Genomic DNA, 27,752 nt, shown 5'->3' with positions numbered 1-27,752 from the left:
GATCCCGATTTCCCAGGCAAGAAAGGACAGAAAGGGTTTGAGAAGCTGTCATTGTAAACCTAGAAAACCCCTCACACTCATGTAAACAGTATAGAACTAACTTTGTTTTCCCTTTAAAACTAACTAGTCTTTAATGATTAACTGAGATTGTATTGAAAGCAGCTGTCCATCAGGCTTGAATACCCTACGCCCTGACTTGCTGATACATCTCTCAAAGACAGTGCCACAGAATGGAAACCAGACGAGACGTCGGCACCATAGGTAATGTCAGGAAGCACCTGTCCATCATATCTGAAGACTCTACATCCTGTCTCCCAGATACATTGACATATATAAATCCCAGTTCTCAGTTGACTGGGGAGGCTGTTGGGACTTCACCCTCTGTCTCCCGGTCAACATCATCCAAAATAAAAAGTCTTTCCTTTGAGTTCTGTCTGGCAGGTGTGATTGGCAATCCTATAGTCGGGAGCACTCGGACCCACGTAGATTGGGGATTCCCCTAAGTCGACCTCTCACACACTGGCTGATGGTAGGGGGGAATCCCACCAGACTCATTCATTACCAGCATGAACCCTCAGGTGAAGATAGGGGTCCAAGGGACAGTCAGCACATCATCAGAGATGCAGAATCATTAACTGCCAGATAAAAATAAATCCCTTTGGATATATACCCAGAAGTGGGATTGCTGAATTATAAGGTAATTCCCTTTTTAGTTCTATGGGGAACCTCTGTACCGTTTTCCATAATGGCTGTACCAATTTACATTCCCATCAACAATGTAGGAGATTGCCAGCATGTGTTATTTTCTGTCTCTTGATGTATGTGTATGAGATGATGTGTGAATATGTGTGATCATGTGTGTTAGTGACTGTGTGTGGGAGTGTGAACATGAGAGTAATATGAGTATGTGTTTGTGTTTGTGTCAGTATGTGTGTCAGTGAACGTTTCGATGAATGTGCAAATATGTGTGTGTGTGAGATAGCATGTGGACGCATCCTGTTAATGGACCTGTGTGTTCTCAGTGTGAGTATGAGTATGCATTAGAGTGCGTGAATGTGTGTGTCAGCGTGCAAGCGTACGTTTGTATTTTGGTGTGTAGTATATGTGGATATGTATGCCTCCAGAACCCAGGCTCTTCACCAGTGTGCTATACAGTTTCTCCAATTTCCCCATCATCCAGCCACTACCTCCCTACCTCCCATACCTCACTTCAGTACGACAGCCCAGTCGTCCATCTGGACTTAACAACCATTGATGGGAACACATTTCGCTGTCCAATATCCCCACACCAATGGCCTCTCTTTCCTCAGTCCCAGCTTAAATTCCATTCTCATATATACCCTGCCCCCTTCTCCCTCTGCCACTGTCCTTGTCTAGCCCCTGATCCTGGAAAATCCAACTCTCCAGCTGCTCTGGCACAACCATGCCCACTGGTCTCCCTTTAAATTCCTGATTGCTCGGGCCGAGCCCGTGGCACACTCGGGAAAGTGCAGCGCTGGGAGCGCAGCAACGCTTCCGCCATGGGTTCAGATCCTATATAGGAATGGCCGGTGCACTCACTGGCTGAGTGCCAGTCACGAAAAAGACAAAAAAAAAAAAAAAAAAAAAAAAAAAAAAAAATTCCTGATCGCTATGACACTACTTTAAGTTGGATCCCTAATGGCACGTGGCAATTGTATGTGGTCTTGTTCATAAAGTCTGTGCCCAAACCTAGTTCCTGAAGTGGTTCACCTATATTTTTCCTCTGTAATTTTACAGTTTCAGGTCTTTTACTTAAGTTTTTAATCCATGTTGAGTTGGTTTTAGTATATGGTAAGAGGTGCATGTCTCGTTTCATTCTTCTGCGTAGGGATATCCAATTTTCCCAGCGCCACTTACTGAAGAGGCAGTCTTTTCCCTAATGTAGATTTTTGTTGCCTTTGTCCAGTATCAGGTGGCTGTAAGCCTGAGGGGTGATTTTTGGGTTCTCAATTCTATTGCACTGCTCTGAATGTCTATTTTTATACCAGTATCATGAACGGACTACCAGATAAAGAAAATGAGGTACATATACACAATGGAATTCTACCCGGCCATTAAAAAAAAAAAAAAAAATCTGTCATTTGCAGCAACATTGATGAGCTTGCAGTAAATTATGTTAAATGGAATAAGACAGGCACAGAAACACAAATACCACATGTCCTCACTTATAAGTGGAAGGTAAAAAAATGCAAGAAAAGAAAGAAAGAAAGAAAGAAAGAAAGAAAGAAAGAGAAAGAAAGAAGGAAAGAAAGAAAGAAAGAAGGAAAGAAAGAAGGAAGTTAGGAAGGAAGAAAGGAAGGAAGGAAAGAAGGAAGGAAGGAAGGAAGGAGAAAGAAAGAAAGAAAGAAAGAAAGAAAGAAAGAAAGAAAGAAAGAAGAAAGGAAAGAAAGAAAAAAAGAAAAGAAAAGAAAAAAGAAAAGAAAATCACAATAATACATTGAACTACAAAAGGAGAGCACAGAACTGTGGTTACTAGAGTTGCAAAAGGGGGAGGACGGACAGGGAGAAATTGGTTAGTGGACACAAAGAATGATTACATTTAATAATGATGAAAATACTAATTATCCTGAATTGACCACCACATACTGTACACAGAAATTGATATTGAACTCTGTACCCCACAAGAATGTATAATCAATTATGTTTCAACAGTAATAGCAGAAGAACCAACCCTATTACTCCATGAATTGATTTTTCCATTCACCAGGGCACAGTCCTCACAATCTTATCATCTCTCGAAGGCCCCACCTTTCCAATGTCATACTTGGATTTCCCACCCACCTAACCCTGTTGCAATGGAGACTGAATTTCCAATACATGAACTTTTGGGCTACACGTTGATCCCACAGCAGCAGCCTTGGGGGTACATTGGAGTCACTTCAGTCTGCATAGCCAAGGTGGAGGCCCCCAAGGAAATAGCAGTGATGACATCCAAACTCCCTGCATGGTGCTGCGTCACCTAAGGGGCTCACCTGGCCATCCTCATCTCCAGATCAATTTTATTACTCAGTCCTTCAAAATGTCACTCAGGACCACGAGTGCATTGCTATAAAGCCACAGTCAGCCTCAGCTCCAAGCAGAGCTGGGCCCGGCCTGTGTGTTGAGGACACAGTGGATGTGAAAGTGTAGCTTTTCCACCATATCTGTGGTGTCATTTAACCTTGAACAGAACGTTCTTGCCTAGCGTTGCTCACTGAACTCTCTATGGGGAAGTGGAGCCGTTGGGGGGCTGAAAAGGAGGGGAGGGAGGCCAGAGGCAAAGGAAAAGGACCCTGAGGCAGTGAGGAGCAGGGTCTGGATATGTGAGAGCCAGAGCCTGGGGCCCCTCGAGGCAGACGCCTGCTCCCCCATTCAAGCCAGGCAGCAGGCCTTCCCTGCAGAACCGCAGAGAGGAATCCCTCTGCCCTACAAGATGCGTAAATTGGTCTGACTGAAAGCTACTTCTGGTTGGCCAGCATGTTTCCGCCCTCCCCTGTGGTGGGAGGAGCCACAAAGTCTCGCCCACCAGCCAGCCTATCAATGGCTTCCTCCCAACACTCTGCGCCCCCATTGGCTGGAGGATGGTTACAAGGTTCGTGAGAGCTCCTCCTGCTGCAGCCGCGTGCACTGCTTGGGCGGGAACCTCTGACCAAAGGTTGGACTGTGCAGAGCGGGAGGCACGGTCCCTGAGGTGCTGCGTGATGCAAGTGCAGCTGGGAGGCAGAGACCCAGACAGAAGCAGACCTCGTGCCCACTGTCACTAGGTGCTGAAGCTGTCCTGACCGCAGGGCTGTGCTCAGACTCATTTCCAAAGCTCTTGCCTTCTTCAGGAGGAGAGTGGACTCGGTGGGAGAGAGGACACAGCATCTGAGGCTCTCGGAAGGTACCCGACTTATCTCCTGTCCTCCAGGAACCATCCCATAGGAGTGCAGCAGTCCTGGTACAGGACCTCAGGGGCTCAGAAGGGCTCTGCATGCCCAGGGTGGCGCCACCTTGTGGTGGGGGCGTCCCCGATCCCCTGAGTCTCTCCAACGGTTGGAGGTTGGATTTGCATCGGCTCACGCCCCAAACTCTCCTGTGGAAAGTGGCGATGCTGGAGGCAAAGAGGGCTCCTGGGTGCTGTGCCCCACCCTGGCACTTCCCTAGCTGCTTCAGAACTCATCTTGTGGAGATGCCATGTGAATGTGCATCAGATTCCTTTTTATATTTCCAGTAGCAGCGGAATTTTCTGATTTGAGGGTGAATTGAGTTTGTATTTCAAGCATGCATGTGTTCGAAGCCTAGTGGACATGTCAGATATCTGTCACTTGTAGGAGGGTGGGGCTGCGTTTTACTCGTTCTCTTTTGTATCCTACAAACCTGTCCCGTAGTCCGACACTAAGTTGACACTCTCTCCTTCTCCCGTCCTATTAGAATGGAAAAGCTGTCCCTTCTCCTAAGGCCAAACCTCTGTAACTGTTTTGGATCCCATGCCCTTTGCTTTCTCCAAACCCTTTCTTATATTATTGAGTGTCTCTTCTCTTCCAGTCTTTTTAGACTGTCGCTGTTTTAAGAGCCAGTATCCATCAGTATTTAAACATGGCCAAATCTTAGCTCACACAATTCAATTCCCAGCCCTCAAGATTGATTTTTCTTTTAGCTTCCCCTTCCCCTTTGCTGTTAGGCAACTTGTCATATGTCATCCCACGTAAGTCTGACTTCCTCATCCACCTACACAGTATGAACCCAAAACTATACTTGCTCGGGAATGCAGAAGGCACTTTTTAGGGAATGTGAAATTTGAGCTCCAGACTTTGCCTATTTTTATAGATGATTCTTTCAATATCTTTTGCTGGGAAGAGAAGCAAAGAAATGAGGCTGAAGGGGAAATAAGATCAAAGGAGGTTTATTTATTTCTTTATTTGTTTTTAAGATAGGAGAGTCTGAAGGATGTTTGTCTGTTGATTCATCAGAAAGAGAAAAAATTGTTGATATATCAGGAAGAGAAGCAATAAGTGTAGGACCAAAGTCCCCCTGGAGACAAGAGGGAATGGTACCATGTTCAGTGGAGAGGTCGGCCCTGGGTAAGGGCTTGGACCTCCTATTGTTTCAGGAGAGAAGGCAAAGAAAGCCTGGACAGGTACTGAGAGGTTCATATAGGAGCTCCGGTGGAATGGCCTTAGTTTCCTCACAGAAATAAGAGGCAAAACTTGCGTATCTGTGTTTACTATTTTTTTCACTAATCTACATAAGGTATTTGTGTAATTAGAAAAAATAAAATTGTGATGGTATAGTTTTGGGGTTTAGAGAGTTTTAGGTTTTGGGAAAGCATATTTACTAGGAACTAGAGTAATATTATCTGGTAGTATTGAGTGTCCAGTGATATTTGTGTCCCTCATTGTAAATGGATCTAGATAGTGGAATTTGGTGTTTTTATTTTTACATCAGTCCACTTGTCGGGGAAAAGGAGAATGGCTGGGTAGTTGCGCTTTTATGGGCTTGGGGTTTTGTCATCTGAGAACGACAAATTGAATGAAGTTTAAGAACTGATAGTGTTTGAAAGGGAAAAGGATCTGAGGAGAGAGAGTGGGAGTTTGACATGAAACGGGGGAAGGTTCAGTCTGCGGTATGGCTGTGAGCTAGTGTGGAGTCAGGGAACAGAGTGGTCAGAGGGTGCTATGGATCATCCACTTGAATACTGATAGAAGTGGCAGTAGATTGATAGATGGGAGCCTGATGCTTCATTTCTCAACAAAAATGAAAGAGGGGAACTGACCTTGAGATTGGTATTGACAGTTCGAAAGAAACCAGTTGAGAAATGAGACTAGGCCCTAAACTAGGCTATTCACAAAAAGAAACATGAAAATGACTTTGCACCTCCGTGGATCAAGTTTCCATTGGAAACATTTGAAAAAGAAATTCCACTCCTAGGAGTTTAGCGTACAGAAATAAATCAGGCAAGTAGGCAGTGTGTTGGGATAGATGCCTATGTGGTCATGTGCCAGGTAAAGTGGTGTGTTTTCCATGCACAATTTTACTCAAATATCTCTATAGTACTGCCTTAGTCCATTTTCTGTTGCTATAACCTGGTACCCTAACCTGGGTAATTTATAAAGAAAATACATCTATTTCTCACCGTTCTGGGGGCTGGGAAGTCCAAGAGCAGGGCTTTGGCATCTGGCAACAGCCTTTGTGATGTGTTATCCCATGGAAGAAAGGAGGAAGTGATAACGTCAGACGGAGAGGGGAAATCTGGCTGAATTCATCCCTCATCATCACCGGGAATCCTGTCCCTTGATATCAGGAACCCTTTCCCTCGATAACTAAGCCCTCACCTCTTAAATCACCTTAAATCATCAATGAAATTAATTGTGAACTTGGAACTGTTGAACAATCTGCTTAAGTCCAAAATAAAGACATGCATATATGAGTAGCTCTAAGGTTAGGAAGACATGCATGCACGATTAGATTTAAGGTTAGGGAGACATGCATGCACAATTACATTTAAGTTTAGAGATTAGATTTAAGGTTAGACAGTACATATTTACTTCACTCAGTAACTCACTGCTGCCGTAACAAGTTGAACAATGGTAACACTTTAAAATCTAGTGGATTATGTTTTATTACATCAAGCACTGGAGGGGCGAACAAACTTGGCATTTTAATACACCAGTGCCACTCTCAGCAACCTTGGGCAGGGTAATCATCTCTTCATGATTTAAGATTTGTGCCAAGAATTACAAATTGCATTTCATTTGTATGTCATGCTATCACTTTAAGTAGCTGATTATGGGACTTCTTGTGTATACTACTCCCATGTTGTAAGTTAGATGCTTAAAGGAACAACATTAAAAAGTCCTGTCAGACTCCTAGGATATTGTTGTTTAGTGCTAATCCCATCATAGCTCTCTTTTCTGATTAAATTATTTGGACATGTTATGTTTCTGGTAACAACCTAAAATGAAACATGATTTTTCTATGATTTAATCAGACATAATTTTTAAAATGTTGGTCTTATAGGAATCAATAATGTAATTTTCTTCTTCCACAATCCTACTTTTAAAACTGCACAGCTAAATGGGGTTTACCATGTTATTCAAGCATTATCAGTATCATATGAATTGATAACTATGTCTATAAAAATTAAAATGGTCTTATATCACATATTATTGACATTTAGATATTTCATCTATGTCCCTAAAAGTTCGCGTGTTTACCAAAATACTGTTATGGAGGAATCTTCTCTTTGGGAAAATGGGGCATAACCTTATACTTAGCTGGATTCATTGAGGTTTACCTCCTCAAAGAGGCCTTTCCTGAACATCTCAGCTTATGTATCATCCAGTTGTTCTCTATTTCATTTTTAGTTCTTCTTTTTTAAAATGTATTGCTTCTCGTGATATGAAATTAACTTATTTACATTTATTACTTATCTCTCTGGACTAGAATGAGAGGTACACGAGGGCAGAAATTATGGTTTGTCATATGAAACTCCAGGCAGTAACAAAGTTTGTAAGAGTGACGGGAAAGAAGGGTCAAGGTAAAGGCAAAAGCAGCTGGAGTGGAAAAGGTGTTCAGTTTCTTTAGTTGTCTAATTGCTATGGTTTGAATGTGTCCCGTAAAGTTCATGTGTTGAAAACTTAATCCCCAATGCAACAGTATTGAGAGGTGAGATCTTTAAGAGGTAATCAATTCATGAGGGCTCTGCCTTCACAAACGGATTGATGCCATTATCTTGGGAGTGCATTGGTTATTTTGGGAGTGGTGTCCTTAGAAAGGATGAGTTCGATCTCCTGCTCTCTTGCACAGACTCTCACCGTGCAATGCCTTCCACCAAGACATGACTGAGCAAGAATGCCCTCACCAGTGTGACTCCTCAGTCTTGGATTTCTCAGCCTCCAGAACTGTGAGGCAAATCATACCCAGTCTGTAACAGCAACACAAAATGGACTAAGACATTAACGAAGTCAGTTCTTTGTGGGCTATTTTTTTCATAAAGTGGGTATGTGTAAACCAAGAGCCACCCACATTGATGCACATTATCCAAGAAACACAAAAGAAAAAAACTTGAATCTAGTTTATTCGGATAATTTTTCTTTAAGTTCCAAAACAATAATATTTACTCACTAGGTTTTTTGCTTATAATGTTTGCTCAACTTCAATTTGTTCTATTTTTATTTCTAGAATCAAAACACATATTGAGGGAAAAAAAAATACTCCACTGTTTCAGGTTCTGTCAAAACACAGATTTTTTTAAATGTAACTGAACTATAAAAACTTTATTAAAAATAAGACTTTTTTCTTTTTTAAAATAAATTAAAACCCATGAAACAAAAATATCACAAAACAACATCAACAGAATCTGAAAGTTGTTTAAAGAGAGTCCCCACCAAGAATATTTAACTTTCGGTTTACCTAATAGAAATATTTTACATGATATAAATCAAATGGCTGAGGCAAATATAAATAGAATGGCTGATGTTCCTTTTCTGAGTAACAGTTAATATCACTGCTTTCATAATTGTTCAGGTGTTCTAATTCTGACAGACTATTTTCAAATAAAACTATATGGGGAAAAATATCTAATCTTGCTTCTCAAGTCTGTAGTTACATACTGCATCCTGTTGTCCTACAAGGATTATTACTAAGAGATTTTTTACTTTTGTGGCACGTCCAAAAAGAAAAAAATATATATAACCAGAGCATGAAAATACTTGTACTAGTGCTGCATTATTTAAATTACTGCAATCAGTCTAAACTGCTTGAGCATAGATGTTATTCCACATTATTTGATACAAAATCATTAGAAGAACCATTTAAATTGTGAAATACAAATACGAAAGAAACAATCTTGTAGAAGGGACTCTGGCTATTGTGGAAAAAGTCTTTAAAAGTGCTTTAATTCCAGTATAATGAACTAAAACGGCTTCCAATATAAATTTTTTTTTTAAAAACCTTCTCCTCAAGGAAACGCTCAATATATGCAAACCGATTTTTCTATTAAAAATATTTAACAAGTAAAAAACATTGAAATTAAAGAATTCACCACACCAGACATAGTAGAATTGTAAATTATATGAATAAAGTGTCAAGAACTATGAAATTACTGGTCAGATAACCAATCCAAAAAAAATTAAATAAATAAAATTCCTGCTTTCACCTCAATCAAATGTCACAATGCCATAAACAATATTAAAAAGCATCAGAAACACAAATCTAGTTTTAAAGATTTTACCACTAGTGCTTATCCTTTATCATATTCAATGTTATATTAACTCCCCTTACAGATGCATGGAAATACTTTTGGTATTTCAGATGTTCGAAATGGATTTCCTGTCACCTTTTGTGATAAACTGTTGCATTTATATCTTATATAAATGATTATATGATTTTTATTTACTATCACACTTACATACATTTAAAAATATTAAATGTTAAAATTAAAATATATTTAAGTAAAATATAGTTTGACAAACTTGTTAAATCTCCTTTACTTCAGTACACAGAAGACTATTTTCAATGCCGTGGCTGAAAGGCTTCTTGCTGCCATGGAGCTGGAGAAAAAAAAACACACAAAGATTTAGGTAAGTTAAATGATGTAGATTCGTGGTTAAAAGTGGAGAGAACAGTGGAAAGAACCTGAGTTTAAGTTAGAGCCAATGAACTCAGAGTTCAAATTGCACATCTGTCCTTTATTAGCCTTAGGATCTGAAGAGAGTTTTTTAAGGCTCTCCGAGGGGTACTTTCCTACTCTGTAAAAGAACCGTATCTCTACATCTCTCGCAGGTATCCTGTGAGAATTAAATGTAATAAAGAATGTAACATGCACACAGGGCTCACGTAAGCACTTTCCTTTAGTTTCATCTTCTGGTGGTTAATACAAGCATCATGAGCCAAACAGTGATAAATAGGTCAAAACGATTTTCACGTCTTTTAAAAGATGCAGTGCCTGTGCCAGAGGTGATCTCTATGGATCCTTTGCACTCATGAAGACTAAAAGATGTGTTTATAACATTAAAAGTGCCTCCTGATCTTTTTTTAGAGCGACTTTTAGATAGTATAGTAAGTACAGGGGTACTTCAAAAAATTCATGGAGAGATTCGTATTATCTTTTAATTCTATTTTTCCATGAACTTTTTAAAGTACCCTTGTAAATAACTTACTTTTTCATTTTCATTGGTCTAATATTAATCAAGGAGGAAACAATGAAGATTTTTGAGTCCTAGCTGAACTTGATTCTAGAGGTATCTTTTTGAACATCAAAAACAGCTTAACTATTAAGAACACAAGAAATCCCATACTATAAGAACCTTTATGAAACAATTACAATCAAGATTTCCTATTTCAGAAATTAAAGTGTCTACTTTAATTCACAGGTTTGCCACATCTACAATGCTTGGAGTTCATTATTACAGCATCAGTGATAATATCAAATTAATCAGAAAGGAAAAAGCAACGTCATATGTGGGCATTTCAAAAAGTTCATGGAAAAATACAATTAAAAGATAATGTGTCTTTCCATGAACTTTTTGAAGAGCTCTCATTCTTTCTCCCTCTCTTCTTTCTCCCCTACTTTATAGCTTTTCTCAGATTCCAAGATAAAAACATTTCTAGTCCCCTTTAAATTCATTTGGTGGGGCAGGGAGGGAAGGGAAAGATACACAGATTATTACAACACCTAACCTAATACTTACATGCCTTATCATGTGAGTAAAGCATGCAAAAAGTACTAGAGAAGTACCAGGGGGATTGTCATATGACAGAATAAGTAGGTGAAAGTGGGGGGAGATGAGGATGGATGTACAGGATGGTGAGGGGCTCCACATTGCAAGCTAAAATATTTGAATTTTATCCAATAGGTTATAGTGAATCAGTGGTAACTCCAATGTAGAGGTGCTGACATGTTCAGATGTCTTAGAAACTGAACAATGGGGAGTTCTGGTCAAGATGGAGGGATAGACGGTCCCCAGCGTCTCTCTCTCCCACAAATCAACCAAGTTACAACTATAAAAATGCAACATCAACCAAGCTGAGGCTGCTGGAGCACAGGGGAAGAGGAGGAGAGACCCACGGAGTTCACGAAGGTGGGAGGAACCATGATGAGAGAAAGAAAGAACTGCTCTGAGTGTTTCAGGCCACGGCCACTTTAATGCTGTAACTGCTGAGTGCATGGAGCAGGAGCCGGCAGAAGCAGCAGCTGTGTCCTTCAGATGGAGTTACCCGGAGGCAGCAGGCAAGAAGAGGGCCGTGGTGGCTCCCAGGACTGCAAGACCACTAATAGGGCTCCGGTGGACCCACGCAGGTGTGAGGAGACAGAACAACTGAATAAATGAAGCCATTCAGAGGCCACTGAGTCATCTCAAGGGACTGGCGCAGGGTCCGTCCCACGGGAAGTGTTTGGAGCATAGGCAGTGGGGGAGAAGGGCCCAACTGAAGAACCCTGGGACACAGCAAGCACAGACGATCTGCCCCCCAATCAGTGCAAGACCACTCAGAGAGGACTGGTTGGGAATACGGAATTGCAAGGGGTGCAGTTTGATGAAAAAACTCAGGCCCAGATCAGAGTTTCTACACAACACCGATCCACCAGGTCTCTGGAGAGCCAGAAGTACCTATAAGGTCAACCATTAAACTCTGAGCTGCACAAAAAGCCTTCCCTAGGGAAACAGCAGCAAAGCAGCAATTTAGCTCAACCACACAGCTCAAGTACCGGTTCCCACAGGAAGTTCTGCCGTTTTAGAAGTAAGCAAAGGACAAAAAATTAGTTCTAGCCCAGGCACACCACCAGCACCTTGGGGCCTGCCTGGGAACTGGAGGCTTGGAGCCAGGTACCAGAGCCCACTCCCACATCCAGGCACACCGTGCCAGTGCCTCAGGGCCTGCCCGGGGACCTCGTGCATGAAGAAGGGGACCAGACACACCCCACAACCAGGCACACCACCAGCACCAAGGAACATGCCCAAAACATCACCTCCATATGGGTGGCCCACCACAGCCACCGAAAAACCATGGCTGCCTCAAAAGTGGCTAGATGCCACAACCACCATGCAGATAGTCCGCCAACCACTAGAGAGCTTTGACACAAGGAGAGTCACCAGCAGAGATAAAGAGAAGAGGATGTCTCTCTCCACAAAGCCCACTTCAGAGAGACAGAAGAAGCATCTGCTCTATGATAATATTGAGGGATCTGATCACACCTCTCAGCATTGGACAGATCATCTAGGCAACAAATTAAGAGAGTAAACATTATTCTTTCAGAAGGAGAGAAAAAATCTAGGGTAATTAGAGGGGGGAGGAGGAGGGAGTGGGGGCGGGGAGAGATTGGACAAGGCGCATAAAGAATAATTACGATTTGAAACAATATATATGCTAGTAATATTGATTTGATCAACATATCTCAATGTTGAACCCCCCAAATATGTATAATCTATTTTGATTCAATAAATAAAATGAATTAAAAAAAAAAAAAAAAAGAAACTGAACTATGTCAGTAGGCTGCTGCCTGTCCAACTCAGACAAATGGCCTCTTAATTTTTTCTACTTATTAATTTCTAAGATTGTCCAAGTTTGGAACAATATTTTAAACAAAATTCTCTTGCATTTCTGTTTAAGATATTAAGAGATGACTAACTTTACTTAATGTACATTTTCTCTCCAATTGTGGAACATTTGGGTGTTAATGTATAACTATGGTTTCAATTAGGTGCAGAATTACCATTTGTTTTTAAATTTTGCTTTAACTCTAGTAAATGTACATTTCAATTTAATGAAAAACCTATATTTTAATCATGATATTTTACAAATAGAATTGTGTTTAAAGGAGAAAAATTTTCAAGTTCTGAGGTAAACTACCAAGTTCTTCTGCCACTACATTTCAATTAACTCCATTCACTTACACCAAGTTATCGTATTAGAATAGTGAAAGAGAAAGGTTGCTTTATATGATTCAAGTTTCATTTTCCACGTTGGTTTTTTACTCTTCCTCCAATTATCGAAATAATGTATGTTTCACAGTAGGAAATCTAGAAAAACACTCTTCATACCCCAAATTTTATGACCTGGAGGTAGACAAGTTAAAATGTTGGTGTATTTCATTTCAGTATTTCTATGCATGTCTTTATCTACGTAGGTAAATTTATAGTTTTAAAAACTGTCATGCCATTAAAAGCTTTTATAAACCCTTTAATAGTTGCATCACTTTTCACTGGATTGCTATAATTTACTTCACTATTCATTAAAGTTGGATTTTACTGAAGGACATATTAGTGATGTCAGAGTTCTTTAAATTTAATTTCTGACTAGATTTCCACCTGACAACACAATTCAACTCTACTTGATATATGAACAATTCTACAAATCTGCACAGAGAAATGACTGTCATATATCAGTTATATTACAAGTAATTCACTTACTGTGATTTCCATTTATATAAATGTACAAATTTAAATGTAAAGACTCAGTGAAGCAAGCATTAAAAGTTGTGAAACTCACCATACATCTGAGGAACTTCTGGCAACACACCTGGATTAGGAGGGTAAGAGTATGTAGCTTGCAGTAATGATTCAGGAGATTCATAATGTGAAAAAATTGGCTGCTGATAATTATAAGAAATAGGGATCTGAGATTGAAAATACCCATTCACTGGCACAAAGTCATTTGCTTGTGGCTCCCCAGAAGTGTAACCAAAATACTGAGTGTGTGGAAGATTGGAAGGTGTGTTCTGGACAGTACATGCAACTGTAGTCAGCATCCCAGGAGGTGGCTGCATTTCATGCAATGTCATCCCTTGGCATGTCTGGGTTATGGCATTGCTGCTGCTGTTGCTGTAATGATAAACACACCAAGCATAGTATGGATATGAAGTTCCAAATGAATGCTCAGAAGAATTATATATTGGGGTGCATGCAGACTGTGCCTGGTCATTCCAATATGTGGCATCATTCTGAGTTAGAAATTTGGAAGTTTCATGATCCTGCTGTTCAGAAAATGAGTACTGTGCTGTTTGATTCACATTAAGTGTTGTGCTCCCAGATGCTCCAAAAGATATAGTACTGGAATCCAATGCATCCTTCTTATGTTTTTCCTCAGACTCAGTTTTTGCAAGCTGTGCTTTATTTATTTGCAGCACAGGAATTTTATTCTGGATAACTATCGGTTCTGGAGAATTGATGAATGTGGAATTTTTAATAGATGAATTTACTGTTTCGTTATCTTGAAGTTCAAGGACTGTGCCATTCATTTCTAGATTGGTATGGACATCCCTCACAGAACAGAAAATAGGCTTTGAACACACTGATGCACTAAGCTCAAGAGAAATATCGGTTCCTGGTTTTATGTTTGAAAGACAAGATTTCTGTCCAGGATCTGGGGAATTTTTAGGAAATTTATGTGAAGGTGCTTCACGGTCTTTGGAAAAGGTGTCATCTACACCTTTCTGGTCACAAATCGCAAAGGAACTACAGTCTTTATCACATTCTGTTTCAGCAGCACTAGAATTCACATTTCTTTTCTTCATGCTATTTAAGTTTCCCTGTTGTCCAGTGAAGTGTCTGACGTATCAGACAAAATATCAGTTGTATCTATTTTGTTTTCTACCTTTGATGTGTACGTGTCTCTCAGGTTCTTTAAAGGTAAAAGTGAGCCAGGTAGTGATCTTTGCATTTCAGTCTTTTTTGGAGATGCATGGTTTCTTTTCAGCTTGTCAGATGAACCTGATCCTATTTCATTTCCACTTTGGGGACGAGATCCTGTATTCCTATGAAGTGTAACACATACATACAACAACTTTAAATACACAGAGTCACAAAATTTTAAAAGAAACACATTTGAAATTATTATTCAGGAGAACAGTTCTCACAGTTTATATTTTCTCATTCTATTGGCAGTATACGAGTAACATATTTTACCAGTTTCACTCCCTTGGTTTGAATTTAGATACTTTTTCCTGCTGAAGATGACATACTCCACATTTCAAATATATTTCCAATATTGTAATAAACTATTTTGTGCTTTGGATATTTCCTGATAGAGGCTTTTAAAAGTAGGAAACTATCATTATTCAGTTGTTCAGTGTAGTTGCTAAGTCATATGTCTCCAACCCGTTCACAATGTTCATTACTTTCAACTAGCTATATAGAACTTGTGAAACCACCAGCTGTGCACACCTCCTCCACCCCCATCCAAAGGATCTTTTCCCCGTTACAACAAAATAACTTTTTTTTTTTTTGCTGGTCCATCTTTGAGAACGGGAAAAGCAGATCTCCAAAATTTCTTGCCAATTTAATATCCTTGACATTCTTAACTAAATTTAGACAGTCTCGAGCAGGCTGAGAGAAGCATCCATTATGGCAATGTCTAGAGCCAGAGAGTTAATACAGGTTCCCAAAATAATTATATTTTTTGGTGCTCTATAAAAGTCTTTGAATTATATGTGGGAAAGAGTATGTTGAAAAGGGGGAAAAACTGCTACTTCTTTATAGTTGAGAGAAATTCATCTTTGGCCTGGAATTTGTATATCCCACTCCGGAAACTAGAAGTATCATATTTTACTGAATCCAGCCTCCTCCAAAGGTATTTCAATAATCATCTAAATCATCATCCAACTCCATATAATACTTTGAGTTCCCCGAACGTATAATTTGACTTTATTACATTTCCAGGGATGCTTCGGCGATGTCTTGACTTTATATATTGGTAGTTGCCTGGACTATCTGTCCCTTTGTGTATTTCCTTAGAAGATAGTCATTTCCATGATACTAGCACCCTATATTAATCTTTTATTAGAATTCATTTTTTCTGCTATGTGAGTCACAGCTTGATTCTTTGAGAAGCGAATACCACTTATACTTAGTTAACAAAGCTAAGATGATTACAAAACTAGTTTATGTTATCCCTCTAATAGCCTATTTGTTTTTATGTCACTATACAACTATTTAGAGAGTCATATATGCTAGGAGAAAAATTCTAGAAATGCAGTAAATGAAATGTTTTATTTAAAGAAGCAAAACCAAGTAACACAGAAATGATGTTGCTTATTTCTCCTTTTTATATCACTCATTATCCTTCACAAAATGGAAAAAAATGAAGCCAGTCACAAATTGAAAATCTCAGAGTTGAATAAAACCAGAGATGTTCATCAAGTCCAGTGGTGTCACTTCATGTCAAAATGAGAAGCACATAACTAAATGCAGTGAGTTTTTCATAAAAATAATTTATTCACTTTAAAGAACTAGCCTTTGAAATTTTATGGTTTTAAAACATCATTTTATAAAATAGTACTATATTTATAATATGTGTGTGTGTGTGTCCATGACACACACACACACTATTCATTTTAATGTTCCCAGTTAGTTACGTACGCTGGCAATTCATATCTCTTTACATAATTTTGAAATTTGGCTGATGTGTCATATACACAAATTTTTAAAAAAGGTAATCTGATCATACGTCCTCACATTTCCTTTTAAGATAAACCAGTTCCTAAGCCCCATCAGTTCTTTAAACAATGTCTGTCAAACACAAACTTTCCCTATTCTGTAAAACAATCACCCTTTTCTTATGCCTCGGCTAACTTACTTCTAAATGTACTCAGAATCTTCTTATCCTTTAAATCACTGAAAAAACACATCTTCCATGACGTTAGCTTTCATTACTTACGGAATGAAGTTCAAACTCCTTAGGCCTAATAAAGGCACCGTATAACCTGAAACAAATTTCCTCTCCTTCCTTAGCTTCCTCGTATTCCCTAAGTTACATGTATGATCCTATATAATTATATAAATAATTATTTTATTCTTGTTCCTTAAAATTTGCCCAATTTTGTTTAGATTTTCTTCTGATATGGCTGATGCCAACTCCTACCTTAGGTGCTTGAATGTTGCCTTTTCTCTGTTGATTTCTTTGATGTTTTTCATGTTAACCTATGTTTAAAAGATACAAAGAAAATCTACATTGGTGATGACAAACTATAACATAAATATTTATTATTTTAACATCAGATATTTGCAATTGTTTTTTCTGCCATCATCTAAGATTAAACTCATTAATGATCCCTCCAACTCCCCCAAAAACAGTGACTCGGCTGGACTTCCCATATTTTGCACGTTTGGAACGACTTTCTTTTTTTTTAAGAAATTTGCAACATTCTTCTTATGCTCACATCTTAAAACTGACTGGAGTCCATTTATGACTGCTCCCTTTTTTGTATACTTTTTAGTAAACCAGTCACTAAGCCCCATCAATTCTTTGAGCAATGTCTGTCAAATACGAATTTTTTTTATTCTGTAAGCCATGGCTGACTTACTACTTCTAACTATACTCCGAATCTCCTTACCCTTTAAACCACTGAGAAAACACATTTCACATGGCATTAGACTTCAAATATACAGAGTGAAGTTCAAACTCCTTAGGCCTATACTTAAGGCTAATGTGAAACCTCCTCTTTCTCCATCCTTAGTGTACTCTTGCCCACTCTATTAAATTTTTCCAATTCTAAACTCATTTCTCAAATGATGTCAATAAGCATTGTGTCGTGTGTCTTTGCTCACATTATTTCCCATAACTTAAATACCCTCTTCATTTTTACTTTCATTTGGTAACATTTTTTTTCCTTAAGGGAAAGCTTTGGTCTGTGTTCTTCCATACAATAAATAAAACTTCTCTAACAATCCAAGCTTTCTTTCTTTTTCTTTTTTTGCTTTTCTTCTCAATACCTACACTTTTTTGAGAACCACCCTCACTTTACTCTTGATGGGGAGTACACACCGTTTTCTTGTGTTTTTGAAGTATGTCTATATGCCAGTTGTTTACTAGGTGTTTTCTTATAAATGTAGTGTGATCGACGGTGATTAGATTCATAGTCTTTAGAACCAGTTTAACAAATACAATCAGAGCAAGCAGAGGAAAAAAATCCTACTTTTCATTTTGCATATAGGGCTCTGTTTCTGTACTTCTGAACTAAGAAACTCTTGAAAGGTTGCGAGAGAAGCCTCTGAGTGTAGAGCAAGGGCAACTGTTAGTATGGGCTCTGGGACTTCACTGCCTGGTTTTAGATCTGGGCTCTCCTATTTTCTAACTCTGTGATCTTGGGAAAGTTATTTCATCTTTCTATGCCTCAGTTCCTCACTTTTAAATAAGATAATAATAGTGCATAGCATACATCATAAGGTTTTTGTGAAGAAAAATGAGTTAATATTTATACAATTCTTAGAACAGTGCCAAGAACATAATAAATGCTAAATAAAGTGTATTAAAATGTGCTTAAACAGGAATTCTTCTAACTCCTTGATAATCATCTATTTAAAAATATCTATCCTATTTCCCATCTGGATGATAATAGTCAAATAGACAGGCTTCACTAGCCAGTTTTTAATTTTAACAACATTGGACATGTTATACAGATGCTACTCAGTAAGCACTTGGTCACTCATTTAACTCACACTCATAGTATTCGTAATACTGGAGTTCCCTTAAGAAGCTATTAAAATTCATGTGCTTCCAAGAAATGTTTTCTAAATACAATAATTTTTATATTTAAAAAATATCCAATACTTTAGTTAGTAAATTCATTTTGCAAGGCATTATTTAAAGCATTCTCTACTTTTATAAATTTGCGAACTACTTGTTTGCTTAAAGAGTAGATTTGTTCTCAAAAAAATACTTAACACAGGTTTCATTTTAAAACAGTCATACCTTTGGCTTTTTACAAGTGGAAATAGTATTTTTCTCTTGTTCCTGATAGTTTTCACATTTGTCTACAGTGATAGGTCGTTTTTTAGAGGAATTTGAAACGTTTTTCATTATGCACTCTGAAACTGAGGGTGCCTTCACAGAAGTAACGAATTTATTGACATTTTCTCCATAATTTATAACATGAATATTCATCTTTTCTTTTCTCTTCAGTTGTAAAGTCTTCCTTCTGTTCCATTGCATTTGACATAAGATAAAGGAAATGGTTAATTTAGAATTTTTAGCACTTATAATCTTCATAATTTCGATTGTTTTCATGACTTTCACAATATGGGCCATTTTTCCTAAATCTTTGCGAGGGGCAGCCATTACATTTTTGAGCAGCGTAGAAAACTGACAATAGTTGTATTCTAACTCTGTCACAGTGCTTCCATAATTTATGGATGCTGTAAATGGCACAAAGTCAATATATGTGGAAAAGGAATACTTAGACTTCTTTAGAAGTTTTTTTATTTCTGAAAGTTCTTCAAGTTCTCTTGAGAGCAAATGAAGAGCATATGAGCAATTAACAGCTTCACTATCTTTGTAGATAACAGCCAGATCTTCCTTAAGTTCAGCAATAGCAGTCTCTATCTCTTTCCAAGTGCAATCTGTTGAGTTATCTTTAAGAAATGAAAAAGCAGCCATTTTTTCTTGGCAGTGAATTAGCTCAGGAAGAAGTGACAAATCAAACCAAAGCATACCTCGAAACCTCTGTTTGTCTAGTTTCTTTGCCATTACATTTTTAAGAAAGTGAACTGTTTCTGAAACCATGACAATGTCAATGTATGTTTCAATGGCTGCAGATTTTAACATTATAGCCCCTTGCTTGTGTTTTTTCACCATATCCAAAGCATTGTCTTCTGTTATAAAAACATTATCTATGTTATCTTCTTGCAGCACCTGAAAGTATTTTTTAAAAATTTCTAAGTGATCTGTACATCTCAAAGTGAGCTCCTGTAGTTTCTTAATGTCTGCAAGTTCAGCTTGATCTAATATTTCGCTAATAAAACAAATATCTGGGTATGAAAGCAAAGTACCGCTAAACCTACAGTTTTCTATGCTAATCGTTGCTTTGTTTATTAGACCATCTGACTTTCTGGAAGCAATCAGAGCATCTTCCTCAAGCCCAATACTGGAAATTGGTTCATCATTCAGATCTTTAGCCAAAGTATCATATATCTTCTGCAACTGAGAAAAAGCACATTGATTCATTTTGAGTAGCACTTCATTCTTCTTTTTCCTTGAGTATTCTTTGCTGAAAGATTGTCTTCTCTTTTTCCAAACAAGATTTTTTGCAGCATCAAAAAAGATATGTTCCAGACCATAAAGAGATATTTTAATACTCACTGCCTCGTTGCTCTTGATAAAATTAACTTTTGAGGAGATAATTTCTATGATAACCCACAGATGGTCTTCTTTTCCTGGATATGAATGAGCTTTAGGAGACTCCCTATATACACTGATAAGCTTTAAAGTACTTTTTCTTAAGGTTTCTAGGTCTCCTAAACTATCTCCAAAGTTAACGCCACACGTAAATGGAACAGAAAGAGAAAAGTCAAAGCAATCAGAACAATGTTTCATTACGGCTTCACATTCATTAATCTGTCGTTTGTATTTTAAGAATGCATAGTATGAATTATTTTTCCTTTTTGTGTCTTCAAACAATTCAATTAATTGATCACGATAATTCTGCAACTCACAGAATGCATTATATTTTAACCTTCCTTGAAAAGCAGGATAGAAACTGGACTGCTGTTGACATCCACGTGGTCTGCCAAGCAGCTCACTGTACAATGTCTCATCATACCAAAGCAAGCTTCGGAATGTTGGTTCACCTCCTAAGAGGCTTTTTTTGTTTTCAATGAATTGAATAGTCTCCATCATCATTTGAAGTTCTACTAAAGTGTCCACAGCACACGGTTTTAACTTGTATTTGCAATTATTCCACAAGTTTTGTTCTACCAACAGTTCTCTTGAAATTAGGATTTGTTCAAGTGAACATTCTTGTTTCCTTTCAAAAGCTTCAACAAATAAAGGGAGAATATTTTGACAAACTTTAGTTTCTTCCCGTAGAATCTGCAAAGAAGAAGCTTCATCTGCCCTCTGCAAAATTTGAGATAGCTTAGCTATAAGAGTCATATGATTAGCTGAGCAATGTCCTTCTTTTAATTCATTTATATGTGATGTAGGTTTCTTTTGAAAAGGAGTGACTTTAGAAGTTTCGGAGTGAGCATGTAAAATAGGCATACAATTAATTCTTAGAATGACTGGTTTGGAAATACAGGCTATTTCTGAATGTAATGTTGAGTTAGACTGAGAGCCATCACCGACTTTAACTTCCCTCTCCTCTCTTTTGTTAAACTGATTAGAAACTGTGTGATTCAAAGAGACTGCCTCAGTAGTAGTATTCTTAATGCTTAAATGAAAATCAGTAAAGTTACTTTTAATTGTTTTCTCATTTAAGTGGGAAGATTCCTCCTCTAAGATCTTATTCTTTTGATTTTTGTACTCAGTCTCAGTAGTTGATCCTCCAGCCATGCTTTTTTTGTAAACTGAATCTTTTGTTTTTTCTGCCTGTTTAACTTTCCACATTTTTCTGTCCTGAATGTCTTTCTTTGCAATGCATTTTTCTAAAGAATCCTTTATATTATCTCCTAAGAGCAGAGAATTATCATTGGGAGATAGTTTCTTCATTCTACTTTTCCCAAATCTTTTACTCTCTTCAGTTACTGATGTCAGATCCAACTCAGAATTCTCATTAACATTTGTTTCATTCCCGTCTACGTGGAAGCAATTACTTGAAGAGCATTCTTCTGTCTTTAGTAACTCTTTCCCACTACATCCCTGCGGATGTGATACAGCAGTAGATGTTGCACAACAACGTAAAGCAAAATTTCTCTGTTTATCCCAATAAAATTTCGAAGATTCTGTCTCACTATCTGTCATTGGAGGGGCTGATAACAATTGAGGAATACTGTAACTTTTGCTTGCTATCAAAGTTAGGTTTAATAAGCCCATAAAGATGTTTCCTGTAATAATGCTTGGTTTGGAGATCTCAGTAGAAGCTGTCCACTTTTCTATAGGAAAACTTACTTCCAGTTTTCTTTTATAACCAGATGAAATAAGGTTATCTTGTTTATAGACATCAGCATTTAAAAAGTGCTTCACATTTGATTCTAAGACTGAAATAGATGTGCCAGGTTTCACCTTTGGGTGAGCTGGACAAGTTGCATCACAGTTTCTGTCTGTGCTGTTACTTACATTCTTTTCTTTTACGCAACTTAAAGATACTGGATTACTTTGATTTATTAGTTCATGAGCCTCTGAATTGTTTTCTTTTGTAGCATCCTTACCATTATTATATGCCAAATGGTTCTCAAGCTTTTCATATTTACTAATGTTAGATGAAACCTTCATATCAATTTGGTTTTCTTTTACAGTTAGTTCCTCATCTGGGTGGTCTGAGGAAAACAGACAACCAGTTTTTCTGGAAAAGGGCTGAAGTTCTGATGATCTTGGATTTTCCATACTGTTATTATAAGCTGACTGACTTGTACTTTGGGATGCGGAGGATAAGGGCAACTGTGATTCAGGACACTGTTCTTGATCACAAAATTCTCTCACGTGAATAGTGGTGTAACTTCTGGGCACACTGCTGGCTACACTCTTCTTGGAATGGCACATTGTGATTCTCTCTCCATTTGTTTTATAAGGTTTGTGCTTTGCTACAGGGGTTAATGACTTACGAAAATCAAATCTTAAAGCCCTTTTCTCTTCCTGATTGTCATGTTTTCTTTTTGACAAAACATGCCTAGTGGAATATTTTCTTTCAGACACAGGACTATAACCTTGAAGTTCACGAGTTTCCCAGAAATTATTGCATATTTTTGCATGTGATCTTGGTAATGTGCCCTTTCTTTTTTCTCCCACTTTAGCTATAAGCTGCAAAGAGGTGTGAACTAATCTATGAGCCTTTTTTAAGTGAAAGACAGCTCTCTGAATATTTTTGGAAATACGTTTGCTTTTGCATGAAGATGCTTCATTATTTAGAATATCCAGGACATTCCTAATGTGCTTCTCTGACCGTGAAAATGTTTTATTTCGTCCTTGGGACAATGAAGCAAAACACGCAAATGAGTCTTGCCTGGTTAGCCTCCTCTTCTTCTCACAAATTTGATCTTGTCTTAAACCTTTATCTGATATGTTTTGATCTTCAAATGTTGTACATAGCTTTCTTTTGCTAATTCTTGATTCCACATCCTTTTTACTTCTAGTATCATTACAGTCAGTTTTTGGTTTCATAGAGAAACATCTGCTTTCTTCATTTATTGTTGTGACATTAGAAGGTTTAGTAAACAACAATTCACTGTTTTCTTTTTCATACATATGATTCACACGTGTATTATGACTCAAGTCAAAGGAATGGGAGTTTTCAGATTTACTCACTAGTACTGATTCTTGCCTTTTATTATCAAACTTATCTTCATATGGATAGCCTGAATTTTCACCAGAAGCCTGGGAATAAATTTCAAATCCTGGAGCTTTCCCCTCTTCCTTATTTATTTCTGGTTCTAGGGCTTCAGTTACACATTTGCCAGAATTATCTTTCAACTCGAGGGAGTCAGCAGTGGGGCAGAATCCTGGCTGGAATATATTAGTCATTATCACTGGTAGATCTGGGAGTAAAATTGGGTTGAGGAGCTCTGTTTTGTTTTTTTGTGTCGATGAATAAAAATTACTTTCCTTACAGGAATGTTGATCACTCTTCTTCCTTCTTTTGGGGTTATCCGAAACTTCCTTCTCTCCACAATTGCTTCCTAATAGATCTTCCCAATCTATACGAGGCTTTAGAGCCTCATATGAGGCCCCAGATACCTCATAAAGTACATTCGCATGGCCATGTGCATCTTGTTGAAATAGAAAAGCATCATCACATTGTTCTGATCCTACTTCAATCTCATTTTCCAATTCCAAATTCTGAAGAACTGATTTCTCATTTATTGATAGATGAAAAGAGTCTTGTAATTTATTTTTATCCATATTAATTTCACAATCAGAAGCCCTATGTTTTGCTAACAAATCAAAATCTCGACTCTCAGAAGAACAAGTTTCTTTTAAGTGGTATCTTTGGTGATCTTCATGATTCGTGCTTAATGCAGGTATAGTAGTACCAGTTATCTGTACTGCAGCATTTGAAGCTAAACACACCGATGAACCTGCAATTTGGGGAAATGTTGTGGAAGCCACATGCTCTACACCTCCTGCAGTAATTTGAGTATCTTTTTGTTTTACACCACTATCTTCACTCTCTAATAATGAAGTTTCTGTTAATACGTATTTTTCTCCCAGCATCGAGTTAAACGTAGTAGAAAATTCTTCAGAACTCAGAATTCCTACATTGCTGTAGTTTTCCCTCTTTCTTTCATCTACACTGGTGAAATTTTTGTTTGTATGAAAATCCTGCTTCTCGTCTCCGTATATGAATTCTCCGTTGTTTTCGGAAGACAAAGCACCATTTTCCTCTTTAGCCTCCTTGTGGTTTTCTTTATCCTTATCTCCTTGTTCTCTGAAATTAATATTCAGGCATATATCACTGTTCAAGTGTGTATTACAGAACAGACTGTCATCTTGACCTTCATCTTCAGTGTGAGGAATTCCTCGGCAGTCTCGGTGATTGTTCTCCGATGGCACTGGCTCATTTTCATTTTTCCTATGGACACACACATGTTCTCTAGTTATGCTGCAGTTCGAATTGTCATGAGATGAAATAACTGTATCAGTGAGCAGTTCTTTGGCCTGGGGAATGTCTTTTGCTTCGTGGAAAGCATCACTCATGATGCTAACATAATTCTGATTTGTTTTTTCCAATTTCAGTTCCACTAGCTTTTGAGCAATGGCAAAACCTGTATGAAAGTTATCTTCATACTCCAAAGGGTGTTGAGCATGCTTTTGTGAAAGGTTCTCTATACTTGGAGTAAGATTATTTTGTAATTCCAATGCTAGATGATCTAGTTCATCCTTATCCTTTGTGGCAGATGTGAAAGATTCTGGTATTCCAAAATCTCGAGTACTTAAAGTTTTATCAGAGTTTTTCCCCAAAGAATTAAGATTCTCACCCTTTTTGTATTCTTGCTGCAATGAAATATAATTATCTAGTGGACTGACTTTTGTTTCATTAGTAAAATAATTTTCAGTTTCTTTCCATAAAGTTTGCTTCTTTTTGTATTTGGAATTGTTTTCTGGGTCAGTGAAGTTCCTCATCTTTCCAATATTTTGAATGTACTCATCTATGTGTTCTTTCTTTTGGAGTGGAAAAACTGTAGACATTTGGTGACCAGTTTGATACACAGTTTTTAAATTAGAAGACTGTAATTTCTGAGAGGTGTGACTACTGTATTCTTTTGTACAAGTATTCACTGATCCATAAGAGTTACGTGTCTCACTGCTTTGTTTAATTACAAGTGGGATGTTGCTTCTCTGTTGGCCTCTCTGGGCTTTTTCCTCACTGTGTTTTTGGCTCTCAACTTCTAAAACTACATTTGACAAAGGAATTGGCAAGGAAAAATTATCTTGGTCCTTACATTGTCCTGTTAACGTCATATTATTGGAAGGTGTACAATCATAGTCCATAGAGTCCATGCTGTGGGCCTGAGATTGTGACTCATCAAAAGACATTTTGAAGCGAGGGGCATCCAAACAATTAGTAAGAATAGCCTGATTATCAGGAATCACTTCAGGTGAAGAGGCAGAAGTAGTTGGCATGGATGACAGGTTTATTTCTGAATTAACATAACCTGAACTTTTCTCAAATGGCAAAATCTCATATAAACCTGTGGTATTATTCTGCTTTTCCATGGCTTTTTCTCTCCTAATCAGTCTTGGGTCTTTGATAAGTTTTGAAGTAATAACTGTGCTTGAGACACTATTGTTGTAAAAGGGAATAACCGCAGAAAGATCACTTAAAACATTTTTAAGATATGTCAAGTTTAACAAATTGTCATCATTAACACTTTCTTTGGTATTACTGGGCATAAATGAAAGACCTGAATCATGTGCTTGAGAAGTGTCTCTAATTTCTGCTAAATTGTGCTCTGTCTGTCCATTGTATGTTTCAAGTCTAGGAGTGTTTCCATTTTGCACATTTCCATAGGAATTAGAAATATTTGAGTTGGAAGTATTATTCTCTGCACTTAGTGCCTTGCATGAAAAATTTTCCTGAACAAATGGATTTATGGGTTTCCTGAAATGCTCAAAGATGACTGTAGCATCTTCTCCTTTTCCAATTCTTTTGGCTACTGTACAGTTATTCAGTGAACATATTCTTTCTGTGGAAATAATAAGACAGTAAAAAAATAAGTAACAAAAAATTGTTTCTATAGAAAACTCTATTAATACAAGCAAACTGCGTTATGATTGATTTTAATTGAAAGTTTAATAACTTAATGTTAAAATGCTTTCTCAACAGAAAAAGCAAAAGGAGAAGAGAATGAGTAAGAAACCAATACTGTACAAATGATGTGGCATGAAACTCTTTCCTAGTCTAGAAAAGTTTCTAAAAAATAGTATTTGTTATGAGAAAACTGAATTCTGACAAGAAATACAAAAATTAAATAGGAATAAGAACTTTTTCTCACAGACTAAGCCTTTCTTATATTAATTTCCAACATTCAACAACATCTAGGCAAAATTACCTCCATTTACTGTTACCTTGCTTTCCCCCCTTCTATCACAGGACAACAAAAAAGGAAAGGAAAGGAGAATGAGGTGGAGAAATAGGGGGGAAAAACCAAAACGATTCCACAAAATCCTTTCCAGGAAGCAAAGCAAATCACTACCCCACCCCCTCAATTGTGAAATACGTATTCCCATTAATGGTTTAAGTACATAAAAACCTGGAAAATGAAAGCATATTTTCCTTCATAACTTATAGAAATGTATTCCTAAAATTTCATTAGGAAACTCAGGTAATAATAAAGGAACTTATAAAAATGCATATTTAACAAGTAAATAATTTCTCTTAAAATGTTCACAAAACATTCACAGCTAAGTAACACCATAAAATTTTTTTTATTAAAACAGAAATTAATGATGAAAAATTGTTTATAAGATATATGAAGTCATAATCATATCACCAAAAAGCACCACAATATTATTTTTCAAATGTAAAATCTCTAAATTTTATAATCATTTGTGATTGTATCTTGTTAATTACAGTAAGCTAGAGTGAAAATATGACCACTGATAATGAAAGGTAGTTCTTAAGAGTGAGAGTATAATGGAAAGATAAAAGGAAAGGTAGATCCCTACACCTCCTCACACCAAAATGCAATTCATTGAAAAAAAAAATCGTAAAAGGACTAGAAGAAAACATGAACGTTTTTATAATCTTGGAGTAGGAAATTACTTTTTAGGCCTGACTGAAAACACAAAAGAAAAAGATGATGTTGATTACATATAAATTAAATATTTTAATAGGCCAAAATGCAAAGAACAAAGTCAACTAAGTGGAGAGGCAACCTACAGAATGGGAGAAAGTATTTGCAATCTACGTATCAGACAAAGGGATAATATCCAGAATATATGAGGAACTCAACCAACTGAACAGCAAAAATGCACAATTTCAAATTGGGCACAGGACCTGAACAGACATTTCTCAAAATAGGACAAACAAATGGTCAACAGACATGGAAACATGCTCGACATCACTAATCATCAGGGAAATGCAAATTAAAACCACAGTGAGAGTTCATCTTACTCTAGTTAGAATGGCTATTATCAAAAAGAAAGAAAATAACAAGTACTGGTAAGGATGTGGAGAAAAGGGAGCTCTCCTACATTGGTGGTGGGAATGTGTTTAACTGGTACAGTCACTGTGGCAAATAGTATGGAGGTTCTTCAGAGAATTGAAAGTCGAACTACTCTTATGACCCAGCAATCCCACTACGGGGTATATGCCCAAAGGAAACTAAATCAATATATCAAAGAGACACCTGCATTCCCATGTTCAGTGCAACACTGTACCCAATAGCCAAAAGATGGAATCA

The 27,752-nt window shown here is 37.5% G+C and overlaps 1 pseudogene; it reads right to left on the bottom strand.

Annotated features, from left to right (window-relative positions):
* Positions 1–9,495: 9,495 nt before the first annotated feature.
* The window catches only part of LOC134366592 (testis-expressed protein 15-like), a 50,673-nt pseudogene continuing 32,416 nt past the window's right edge, over positions 9,496–27,752 (bottom strand).

This window comes from Cynocephalus volans, chromosome X (assembly GCF_027409185.1).
Source record: "Cynocephalus volans isolate mCynVol1 chromosome X, mCynVol1.pri, whole genome shotgun sequence".
Lineage (NCBI taxonomy): Eukaryota > Metazoa > Chordata > Mammalia > Dermoptera > Cynocephalidae > Cynocephalus > Cynocephalus volans.
Note: the sequence above shows the minus strand (reverse complement) of the source record. Positions and strands in the feature narration are given on the sequence as shown.